The sequence below is a fragment of the Talpa occidentalis genome, unplaced genomic scaffold (genome assembly GCF_014898055.3).
Source record: "Talpa occidentalis isolate TD23 unplaced genomic scaffold, MPIMG_talOcc4v2.1 talOcc4.3, whole genome shotgun sequence".
NCBI lineage: Eukaryota > Metazoa > Chordata > Mammalia > Eulipotyphla > Talpidae > Talpa > Talpa occidentalis.
Genome location: NW_023603184.1, coordinates 108,697,678 through 108,710,917, shown reverse-complemented (window position 1 = coordinate 108,710,917; position 13,240 = coordinate 108,697,678). Strand labels below are relative to the sequence as shown.

Sequence of the window (13,240 nt, the reverse complement as noted above, 5' to 3'; positions counted from 1 at the left end):
CCCTTTCTCCTTATTTCCTTCCCTCTGTCTCTTCTCCCCTTTCACCTTCTCTCCCCCTCTATCTTTCTTTTTAAATCACTATAATTAGCTAACAGTCCTTAACATCTGCTGACATTGATCCTAGGAATATATATATGAGATGATCTCTGGAAAAATTTTTAGGCATAGAGCCCAGACAATCCATAAAACACATATATTTCAAATCATGCAAGTCTTGTGAAATATTTTCAGAAAAACATCACCAGTGCTTTTGTTACATATACCTGTTTCAAGGGAAGAGTTCTTTATCTTCTGTTCATTAACCTTTAAAAATAAATTCGTGTTGAAGGAATTTGGGTTGATAACATTACGTAGAGTTAAGGTGTACAGCATTATAATTCAACATCTGTACTACTCCATCATGGTCACGCCAAAAACCTAGTTTCTTTCCGTTGTCATACAGTTAATCCCTACTACACACTTCACTCACAACGTCCCTCCTTCAGCCCCCTTTCTCTCAGGTAATCACCAATCTGTTCTCTTTAGCTAAGAGTTTGTTTTAGCTTTGATATATCTATTTGCTTTGTTTCTTTACATTCCAGATATGAATAAAATCATATAGCATTTTTCTCCTTGAGAGTTATTTCATTTAACATGATGCTGTCAAGTTCCATCTGTATTGTCGCAAACGGTACGGGTTCATTTTTTTTTTAAAAAAGTTGAGTAATATTCCATTGTGTATGTATAGCACATCTTCTTTATCCAGTCATCTACTGATGGGTACTTAGGTTGTTTCTATAGCTTGACTATTGTAAATAAATCTGCAATGAGTAGCAGGGTGGGTGGCTATGTCTTTTCAAGTTAGTGTTTTCATATTTTTCAGATAAATACCCAGAAGTGGAATGGAAGGATCAAACACTGCATTTCTAGTCTTAATTTTATGAGGTATCTCCATACTGCTTTCCATAATGATTATACCAATTTACTTTCCAAACAACAATGTATCAATATAAGAGTACCCTGCTCTCTACATCCTTTACAACATTAGTTTCTTTTCTTTCATTTTAAAGTTGAATTCCTAACAACATCTCAAAGGCTTATATTGATGTGATTACCATTTATGTTGTCTATCATGTTTTATAGTTTCAAGTCTCACATTTAAGTCTTTAATTCATTTTGGATAAATTTTTGTGCATGTTATATATAATATAGGGGTCTATTTTTATTCTTTTGCATCTGACTGTCCAGCTTACTCAAGGCCACTTACTGAAGAGGTGGTCCTTTATCCAATGTGTGTTTTGGGTTCCTTTGTCAAAAAATACTTGTCCATATATGTGTGGGTTTGTTTCTGGGTGCTCAATTCTGTTCAGTTTATCAGTATGTCTGTTTTTATTCTAATATGATATTTTAATTGATATTCATTTAATATGATACTTATTTAAATAATGATATTTATTTAATGAATATGATATTTTAATATGATTTAGAGTCAGAGTTGATAACTCCATTTTGCTCTTTTTGTCAAGATTGCTTTGGCTATTCAGGGTCTTTTGTGGTTCTATACAATATATTTTAGAATATTTTTGTTCTGTTTTTGTGGAAAATGCTGTTAGGATTTTAATAAGGATTACAGTGAGTCTGCAGATTGTTTAAGGATCTTGTAATGGTTTGTATTTTTTAAACTCTCAAACTTCATGAAAACTAAGAACCTTTTCTTCTCCCAGTGTTTCCTTTTAGATTCTCTGACACATTCCTTTTAGCAGAAATGTTGCCATTAACAGTATGATGGTTTGATTCATGTTGAAGCAAAGTAACTAAAAGATAAATTTGAATAAAGGATTTATTCATTTAAAAATATTTCTTAATCAAGAAACAAAGCAGAAATGGGTTCATGTTGTACTTCAAACAAAGTTTCCCCCAAAAGGCCATTATCTCCAAATAATAGGTGATGTGGTGGGCTTATTAATTAATCAATACACAATTTAATAAAGTTTAAATTTCAGTCAATCTGTTCTTTTTTTTTTAATAGAGGCATGTTTTATTTATTTATTTGTTTGTTTTTTGTTTATACATGCACTGGGTACAGTCAGAAGTGCAGGAGGGTGAGAGAATTCACCAGAGCCAGAGCAGGGAGTAGAGCAGGCAGAAGGACCGAAGTACACTGCTGAGGGGAGCAGCGGGCGGCAGGAGAGGTCTGCGCGCCATGTGGGACCCTCCTCCGGGGGCCAGGGAGCAGCCGGGGATTGAACCAGCGCCGCAGAGGCCGCGGGCAGCTTCGCAACCCAGGGCTCTACCGCTGCACCACCGGGGAGGCCCAGTCAATCTGTTCTTTACAGGACTTTTACCTCTTTTTTAAATGATTTTTCCACATAGCCTTATCTTACATTGCTTTTGAAAATTCCAATGTTTGAAAAAGAAAAAAACACTGGGTAAATTAGGCAGACTCAGCAGTTCCACTAGTATGTATAACTATACATAGTTATACTAGGAATATGGTAGTGAAAATGCATAAATAAGTGCCAAAACACAGGATGTTCAGAGCAGCATCATTTGATAACCCCAACTTGAAAATGCTGAAGTGCCAACTTACAGTCGACTGAATAAATAAATCATGATATATTCATACAGTAGAATCCTACAAAGAAATGAAAATAAATCATTTACAAATATATACCAAAACTTATACAAAACTTACAAAAGAACAAATAATTGCATAATTCCATTCACAGGAAGGTTAAAAACAGGCCCATTTTTAGAAGTGGGGAGGGTGGTTACCCTTGAGGTACAAAATGGTTAGACAAGGACATATAAGAAGATTCTGGGGTTTTGTAAGATTGCATTTCTTGATCTAATGTTAGATACATGGGGTATGTTTACTTTATGACCATTAATAAACTATATTATTTATCCCCTTTGCTTGTATGTGTATATATTAGGTTTTAATAACATGCTACAAAAAAACAATATTAATGTATACTTTGGCCTCAGTGACAGTGGCATTTAATAGGTAGGAGTTAATAAGAAGGACTTAGGAAATGTCAGGCCACCTGACTATAAGATATATGTTTTTGTTAGTTTATTTTAAAGAATATTTCATATTAAATAATAATATAAAGTATTGCTTATATTTTGTATTTCAAAATTATATATCTCAAATTGTTACTTATAAAGGTATACACCACTAATTTCCCACTGAATCGTTTTCTTAAAGTGATATATGTGTTACAAAATCAGCTATAAAATAGTTGAAATAGTGAAAATAATCCTCCCTTAAAAGTCATCAAAAACTTAACTATAACTTATTTACAGGATAGAATTCTAATTTCTTGGGGAAGTGTGTAGGGACCACTGTGATCTGGATTCTCCCCAAGTCTTTAGCAATTCAGCCCTCCCTCCCTCCCTGCCCACTCTTATAACACTTGCAGTTCTCTGAGGGTTCTTCTTCCACCCTGCCCCCCACACACACTTAACACTTCTTTGCTCTGACTGTTCCTTGTGCCTTCCTTCTCCTCCTCACTCCCATTTATTTATGCATTTTTCATTACCATATTCCTAGCGTTTAACACAGTTATCTGGCACATGGTGGATTATTAGTAAATTGAGAAAATCTTGAAAAATTTATCGGTCTCTAATAGTATACTCTATCACTTTATTTCCTTAATAATTTTATCTCTCTCTTAGGTTTTAAAATCATTACAGGTATGATGAGTTTCCAATTTGTCTACTGTCTATTGAAGTACTTACAACATGGTAGAAAATTAGGAAGTGTTGAATGGATGAATGATTTGAGTACTTTGAACTGATACATGAGCCAGAAATCCACTAGTCTTTGATATATATACCTTATGAATTTTAACTTCAAATTTACCTTTTATATTACATTATTTATAGATGCAAAAACAGTTGATATTTATTTTTAGTATATATTATGTGGTAGGTGTGAGACAGAAAAATCTAGACAAGCATTTTATTCTGGATAATTTACATAACAGATTTTATAAAGCCCACAGTTTACCTATATGCTTTGTGGAGAAAGATTTCACTATGGCCCTCTGCCTTAAGGGAGGGTGCTGCATTAAAGCCACCTCACAGGAACATTTTTGCTTTTCAGCAGAGCTATTAATAGAACTCTTGCTTCATAAGGATGGATGGGGATGGAGAAAGTGGTGTCTCAGTATTTTTAGAGAAATAAAATCAGTCCTCAGGTTAGAGCTGAAATGTTATCTTTTCATTGTTAACAAACCTTCCCCATCCATCCCTGAAGGAAACCCATGAGTACAACACAGCCCTTGTTTGCTTTGTTGTTGTTTTATTTGTGACTTTATATAATTGTATTAGAAACAGAGCACTACTAGCCCTTGTGGAATGCTCTTTCCCTTCCTATTGCCTTCAGAAAAAAATTTCCCTGTGCATCTAAACATTGAGCTCATTCTTGTTAAGACAATTACAAATCCTAAACTATTACACGTGTGAGAGTGATAATTACATTTTGGATAGCAATATTTTATGCTTCAATTTATATATCTATTATCTTCTAATTTTAGACTCATTTCCAGGTCATGTGGCTCATAGTTAATGTGAAATTTTAAAAGGAGTATACCCCAATTTTATTCTCACTGAAACCTGCGGAACTAAAGGAAGAGACAGCATTGGGACACTGACAATGAGTTCTAGAGTCCTGGGAGACAGGGGAGAAAGCTGGGCTAGAGAAGATGGGGAATCATGAAGGAGGGAAGGAGAGTTGCTACCAACTGTACTTTTCCCTGTTACTTCCTTGAAAATGGCAGCAACCAGTCACAAAGGCTCACGGTGATGTAGGGCTTGATAACAGTACAATGAAATGCAAAATGCAGAAAGACTCATTCCAGAGTGGTGTGTGAGTCATCTTGTGGGGACTTCTTCTTTAGAAGATTATTAAAGCTGAGCTGATAAAGTATAGTGGAAGCTAACTAAATCCGAGTTGTAATATAAACTCTCCAGTAATTTAGAAAAGAAGAAATGAGATGTTTTTCAAGCTGGCCTTTATTCTTTTAAAGTACTTGAGTATAATTCACTTTGTTAATTTGTATTGTTTAAAAGGAAATAATTGTAATTTTATAACAATGTTCTTCAGATTTACTTCAAATTATCAAATCTGAAGTGTGCTTTAACCTCAGCTCAAAGCCTCTAAATATTTATTTTTAGATTAAATTAGATTGAACAAATTTATAATTTATTTTCATTTGTGTCACTTAATTTTTTTTAAAATAGGAAATGACTAGCCATCAGGACTGAACTGGCTTTGCTTTTGTAAATCGGGGATTAGGATTTGTCTGTCCTATAAAGGACACACAGCATTTAGATTAGACATAATCTGTATTGCAATACAAAGGCCATTCAAGTCAACTCAGTGTCCAGTGTCTGTAAATACCATATGACCACTGGGTGGTCTAGGGAAGAGTAATAGCAGAAAAAAACCTCATAATGATGAGTTTTAACCCATATCCCTAAAGCATGACAGCTGTGGCTTCAATGAATTTTCTTTCAGAATTTAGAAGTGATGCTGTATTTCTTACAATGGGATATATTGAGCTATGTTTCTTACTCACCCATAGATTTTGTCTATTTTAACTACTTTTATTTGATGCAGTAGTTTTCTTGTCTCAGTTTCTTTTAGCACATAATATAGGTGCTTGACATTTGTTTAAAATTAGACTGTGCATAAAATTTATTATTACTCCCTTGAGAGTGAAAGTAAGTATTACTAGCTGGTACTCAGGGATAAAAGGCATAAAACAGGAATCATCTGAGTAAACTGGTATATAAAGCCAACCTATTTAAAAGCTGTATATTTAACTTTTATTTTTATTCTGCAATAGAATTATAAAATCACAGAGGAGAGATCATAGAACTATATGCTTTCCAAGTATAATTTAAAATGTATGGTGCTTTCGAGGTGAAAAACAAAGACAAAAAAAAAACATGGGTTTGTGTTCACAGTGAGGTTTTTTTTTTTTTTTAAGATTTATTTATTTATTTATATAAGCATTGGGTACAGTCAGAAGCGCGGGAGGGTGAGAGAATTCACCAGAGCCAGAGCGGGGAGCAGAGCAGGCAGAAGGACCGAAGTACACTGCTGAGGGGAGCAGCGGGCAGCAGGAGAGGTCTGCGCGCCATGTGGGACCCTCCTCCGCTGGCCGGGGAGCAGCTGGGGAATTGAACTGGCGCTGCAGAGCCTGCGGGTAGCTTCACAACCCAGTGCTCAACCACTGCGCCACCGGGGAGGCCCAATTTTTTTTTTTTTTTAAGATTTATTTATTTATTTATACAAGCAGTGGATACAGTCAGAAGTGTGGGAGGGTGAGAGAATTCACCATAGCCAGAACGGGGAACAGAACAGGCAGACCGACGAAGTATACTGCTGAGGGGAGCAGTGGGCGGCAGGAGAGGTCTGCAGGCCATGTGGGACCCTCACAGGCGGCCGGGGATCGAACCAGCCCTGCAAAGGCTGCGGGCAGCTTCTCAGCCCAGCGCTCAACCGCTGCGCCACCAGGGGAGGCCCCACAGTGAGTTTTTTAATGTTATGTTTGTTTAAATATGATTCATCAGTTATATTTTCTTCTCATCTATGATTCCAAATGTATTGAGTTAGTCTAGCAAGCATGTATTCCAAATGCCCTTATTACTATGTTTTACTAATTTCGTTATTCATATTGCACTGATCATGAAGAGAATATTATGCTTTCTCTGTATGGGGTATTGGGAGGAATAGAATGTATAGAAGACTCATAACCTGATAAATGACAAGGGTTTAGTTTTGTTGTCAGCATTTGATGATTTTTATTAAGTGGCTCTTCTCCCTGCTAAGTATAGTACCCCAAATTTCCGAACTGTGAAGTTTGGATAACACAGACCTTTCCTCCATTTCCAAAATGACCCTGATTAGCTTAAGCATTCAGAGTTTTCCATTTCCTTAGCCACAGTGAACTTTTTTTTAGTGATGGTCATATGGTTAGGATTTTACAACTACACCGAATAGTGGAATTTTAATTGACTATTGGGGAGACAGACACCGACTTTCCTACCTGAAGTAATTTAAACTGTAGTTTTAGGAGCCCTAAAAGATTTTCTGAAGATCAAAACAAGGCTTATGGTGAATGCAACAGTTGAGGTCAAATTCAATTAGAAAGAGAGTCTTGGTGACATTCATTGTTCAGCTGCTAAATCAAGCCAAATCCTGTCACTGGAATTTTTTTTTTTTTTATGAACATTAGTTCTTGCTTTTCAAAAATAACTTTTATTACTCGGGCTTTTTGTCTTGGAATGTTGGTTATTTGCAACTAAAGAGTTCTTAAGAAATACAAGATTTAAAATAATTGCAAACCATTTCCTTTGTAAATATTTGAAAAACATTATTGAGAAGCGTCATGGCTTGCTATTTCTATGATCAATATAAGAACATCTTCAAGGCTGGATGTTGGGTTAGGGAGGTAGAAACAAGATGAATTGTAAAAATTAAAGAAAAATTATACAAGTCAGTACAAAGAGAACAATGGAACAAAGAGAAAGGGCTGTTAAGGAAAATGTTACAGATACACTTGATAGTGAATCAAATTTTCACAAAAAGCTAAGAAAGTTAAAAGTGAACTCAGCTTTGAGTCCTTGGGTGCCTGGATATGATAGCCAGAAGTACAAGTAAACTTGTCTAGTCATAGCAAGCATCTTCATCTTTTAATATATAATTAAAAGTCACCTGTTTGTGAAACTTGCACTGCAGCATAGCAATTCTATCCTGTATTTTATGTAACTGAAGAATTTGATTTGTGAGGACAAGATCCAGGCAGAAGAGTAGGTCTTTCTCATTACCTCACTCCTTCATATCACTTATGGAATCAAGGTTAGTAAATTGGAATATTTCTTTATGGGAACTTTACAAGCAGTACAAAGTTATCTATCCATTCATCATGAATTTTGAGTTCTTGAATACTTAGCTATTTGTATTGCTCTTCCACCTCTCCCCTTTCCCAAGTGGAGAGAACCCTGTAGATGAGATTTTCTGTGTGGACCTGAAGCCTGCTTTTTCCCTCACAGCCTTCAAGATTATATAATCTCTCACAGAACTTTAATCTCTTCATAGCTCTTTAAATTTTTTTAAATAAAAATCCAAGACTGGTACCACACCTTATATGTAATGGATGGCTTACTCTCAGAAGCCTATAATTCCTGTCTTGCTGTGCTCATTTTGTGTGACAGAGAATTATTCTTTAGAATGGAAAAGGCATTCCATGACTTAAATTTTAGTGCTAACGATCTGGAATCTTTGTCTTTCACCTAAAGGGGATAGATCTAGGTACACTCTGTTCTATTGCTAAAGGTATTTACGTGCCAGCCTTAGTTCCAGATTAAAATTCAAAAGTCTAGTGAATTTAGGTTCAGTATGTGGAGGTCACATTCAGAACACAAGTATCCTTCATAACTTAATGTCTTCTATGAGTGCAGGACTGCCTGATCACTAAGTTTTGTTTCTGTTCTGCTGATAATTACAGTTATACTGAATCACATATTACAATTTTCACCATGATTACCTTTATGCTATCCTTGAACTTTAAAGTACTTTATCTGAAGAAATTGGTTTTTTTTTTTTTTTTTTTTTTTTTTTTTTTTTTTTTTTTATAGAGCATGTTTATTTATTTATTTGTTTGTTTGTTTGTTTATACATGCACTGGGTACAGTCAGAAGCGCGGGAGGGTGAGAGAATCACCAGAGCCAGAGCGGGAGCAGAGCAGCAGAAGGACGAAGTACACTGCTGAGGAGCAGCGGGCGCAGGAGAGGTCTGCGCGCCATGTGGGATCTCCGCCGGTGGCCGGGAAGCAGCCGGGGATCGAACCGGCGCCGCAGAGGCCGCGGGCAGCTTCGCAACCAGCGCTCAACCGCTGCGACCGGGGAGGCCCTGAAGAATTGGTTTTATATGTTAGTCTATTGCATTTGGTAAAATCTAGTTTTGAGGAAAGTGATGTACTTAGCTCCATAATTTAATAACTATAAACTGAGGAATGACCTCATACTTGAAAATATATGGTTAATAAAACAGGTGATCAATGCTCTTAGAAGAGGAGGATAAAATGTTAGTCCACTCTTTCCTACTGTCTTTTTTAAATCACTGGGTTCACCAGATTTTTTTTTAACTCAATAGTTTAGTATATTATGTATTTTAGAAATCTAGTATATAGGAAATTTTCTTTTGTGGGAAACCAAGAATTTTAAATACTTAAATAAGAAGAATTCTGTAAGCTTCCTTAAAAGTCACCATTTCTTTAAGAAGATAAACATAATGAGTATATTGCTGTTACTTTCTTTTTTTTTTTTTATTAGATAATAAATTTTATTGTTATATTCCCCATACAATTGCAGCGCCCCCATTCTGACCCCAATCAGAGGGATTGGGGTCAGAATGGGGGCTGTTACTTTCTTATAAGAAACCTTGTATTATATAGCAGAACATAGTGAATTTTAGGCATGTGCTATCACCAATGAGTTATCTTAGTTTTGTCTCTTTAGGTATGATAGAGGCATTTTATTTTTTAGACATCTTATTTGGTCACTTGGTCAGATTAATAAATTATGAACAATACCAATTCATTAGAATAATAATAATTATGAGAAGATGTTTTCCCTGGGAACTTGTGTTTGGAATATCTCATTAATCATATTCTGCCAGAACTTTAGTCAAGACTGAACTGGGAATGCTATTTTACCTGACATATACCAAGACAGGAAACAGGTTGTCATTTAGTCTGTCATGGGTAAAGTACATTTTAGTAAAATGTCTAGATGAGGAATGACATCTTAAAATTGCTTCTTAGTTTGATCTCTGTCAATGGTCTGAAGAATTGCATGTGAGGGTGTGAAATGTTCTCACAAAAAGTAGAAGTCGTTTAGCAAGAGTATTGTTTTTGGTTTAATGTGTGGTTTTCAAATCAGTGGATATAGAAAGTGAAAATAACAGAATTCTGTGTTGCAGGCTTTATTTATTTTCTTAGCAGCCGCTATCTTTTTCCCAACTACCCAAATTCCCTATTCTTCCTTTGTTGGCTGTAAAGAATTTTCATCGCGAGCCTCTTTCTAATCATTCCCAAAATGCTCATCTCATGATTACTACCTTAAAAACACTGGAAATAGGTGGAAAGAGAGGAGGGAGTGCCAGAGAGAGAAATTGAGATGTATCAATAGCTAATAATATCATTAGGATTTCAGTGTCTTTCATAGAATGCATATGAAAGATATTCTAAATCCTTTCCAGGGGAAATAAAAATACAATTACAGGATTTTATGAAAGTAATTAAAGAAGATTGCATATCAAAGTTATGATTTGTAGCTAAAAATGTATTTGTAGAGAAGTTCATAGCCATGAAATAGTTTATTGTTTAAAAATAAAATTTGCAAATAATTGAGTGAAATCTTTACTTCTACCTATTTGGAAGAAAGAAAATTCTGAAACAATGTAATAATAACAAACTAAACTTAGTCATGGAAGACTATATTAATAGTACTTAAAGAATAGAATTTAAAGTTAGAGAACAGAAAAATAGTAAAATTGATTCATCTATGACAGGCTTGAAAGCAAATGATGAAATAATAGATGAGTGGAGTAAAGAGTGAGGAAGAAAAAAACACAAATTTAAGATGAGAAAAAGACAATAACCACAACTGGAAGAGATTAAAAGTTTTGGGAATACCCCGTGTAACTTTTTGCAAATATACTTGATATTCTTGATGAAATCCCTTGTATGTTAGTTCTCATTAAAAAAAAAAAAACACACACCAAAGCTACATAGTAAACTAAAAAGAATATATTTAAATAATTATCATAGGAGAATATAAGACTTTTATGAAAACTGTTCTTACAGTTCAGGAAAATACATCAATGGAAAATTTTGAGTGACATATAAACATACATATGTATGCATCTATAATGTACATATGCATTATATATTATATTTACATACATACATACTCCCAGGGTGTTTGAAAGATCTGGAAACATAATATAAAAGGTATGCTAGTTACATTTTTTAAAAATATGGTCAGTACATTTTTCTTTTGTCTCTAGCCATCTTTTCCAGGGAAATTCTTAAAACTATGTCTAATTGTTAATCTGTAAAAAATACAGTTATAGAATCTCAGCAATTTTGACAGATGTTAACTCGTCACCTATTTCCCATTCCTTCTAGGAAGTAGATGCTAAGATTATTATTTTTTAAATCAGATTTTATGATTTGCCACTCTTTCACAAAACCGTGTTAATTTCAGGAGCACAGCTTCACACCTCCACACGTGTGCATGATTCATTCACCTACCACCAAAGTTCCATTGCCAATATGCTATCGAATTACTCCCTCTATGCCCTCCTCCTTCTTCCCTCTGGTAACCACCGTATTTTTCCATGGAGGCCAAGATTTTTTTTTTAAGAGTCTATGTTATCTTGCATTCCACATGCTTCCCTAAAGGGAAAACTAAGGAACCTTTGGGTTTTATTTTCTGTGGAAGCATTAAATTGGCTTGCCCAAGAGGGGATGAGTTTGTAAGACTTGAAAGAAGTGAAAGATTCCCACCTAAAGAAATGGGTTATGAAGTGGAGGGGAGGATGGTAAGGGGCTGTGCCACTCCCTGGGGAAGGAGGGCGTTTGTAAGAGGTGATCGGTCCTGCAGGTGATGTATGTAGATGTATTGGAGATGAAGGTGATGTCTTCTAGGCACCTACAGCTTCCAGGACCTACCACTGGTTTGGAGGGAGCAGAGCCACCTATCTGTGACTGGTCCTTGGGGTTTGGACGCCGGCCTTTAAGCAGGGATCACAACAGACAGAAAAGCCACATCTCATCTTCAAGTTTGCTGAATTTCTCAGTGCTCTTGGAGGGTCAGTGCAGGAAGGAATGTGACATAAGCAAATACTGTTGGCAAACAGACTCCCAGAGCTAGACTTGATTTGATTTAGAACAATAAGAAAAGGTGACATTAGGTTGTGCAACAAATTTTTATGTGTTTTTGTATGTATAAATGTGCAAGTATTTATGCACATATATCTATGAAATGTTGGCAAAAAACACTCTGAAATATTAGCTCAGTTCTAAAAAAGAGAATCTGCCTTTATTGTTTTCCGTTTAGTGAAGGAGAGTCTTTGGGAACTGGAACTTTGTGGACAAGCAGCTCTCCTGGATGAATTTGGTGTTCTTCCAGGTTTATCTTGCGGTAATAATCTGATGACCATTAGGATCAGCACTGAAATGAGAATGTTTCTGTCCTTTCCACTGACGCACATATGTTATGTCTTCTCCCAGAAACTCTGAAGACCAAGGCAGAGTGAACTGAACTGATGCGTGTTGTCAGAATCGAAATACATTTATTATCCAGCACACTGTGTAAATACTACATGGTACTTAGTTTTAAAGGTTGAAATGTTTTGGCGAGGGCATATTTTATGTTTATGTATAACACTAATACACTGGCAAGGAACTTAATCATGATTGTTCAGAAATTATTTATCTGTAAAATCCTAATTGAAAATAATGTGATGTTTAATCAAGAGATGTTAGTCCATTGTAATACTGATTTAGTCATTTAATGACAAAAAAATAAGTTCATTATGTCAGTTTATTTTAAACTGAAAGAAAAATTGCATTCAGTTAATGAATAAAGCGGTGATGTTTGAATCAACTAAATTCTTCATGTCTCCTAAATCATTTAGGATAGTTTTCAAATGAGTTTGATTTAGATATATAGAGGTAACTGCCCATGTGTAAGAAAGACAAACTTTAATAAAACAGTGCTTTTGTGAGTTTTTAGAAAATGTTCCAGTTATACAATCTAGAGGGAAGTGAAGACTCTCCAGATCTTCCTATGTTAAATGCTCACACACAGACTCACATTCATAGTTGATCACATACTTATATAAGCCTCTCTCTCTCTCTCACCAACACATTTGCTTGCTCAAGCACAAACATGCACATTCTTGCTCAGGCTGATACACACTCACACATTCATACACACTTTCTCTTGCTCACATGGACTTACATGTACACCCGTTTTGCTCAAACCAAAACACACACACACACACACACATACACACATGCTAAGGCTGACATGCCCACATACTGATGCAGACACAAATATACACATATGGTCACATTCAAATTCACACACACACACACATCCAAATACACACAAACAGGGTAATGCCTACACATAAATAGTTTTGTTTTGCTCTCTTTTTCTTTCCACTGCT

The 13,240-nt window shown here is 35.4% G+C and overlaps 1 protein-coding gene across 2 annotated transcripts in view; it reads left to right on the top strand.

Annotated features, from left to right (window-relative positions):
• The window catches only part of ZNF385B (zinc finger protein 385B), a 366,436-nt gene that overhangs the window by 36,330 nt on the left and 316,866 nt on the right, over positions 1-13,240 (top strand). The window contains exon 1 of one of the 2 annotated variants that reach the window (XM_054699901.1): positions 7,614-7,855. The exons of the other annotated variant lie outside the window; for it this stretch is intronic. The gene's annotated coding sequence lies outside the window, so the exon portion shown is untranslated. Of the gene's footprint in view, positions 1-7,613; positions 7,856-13,240 lie in introns of those variants that run through there. 2 annotated transcript variants of the gene reach the window in all.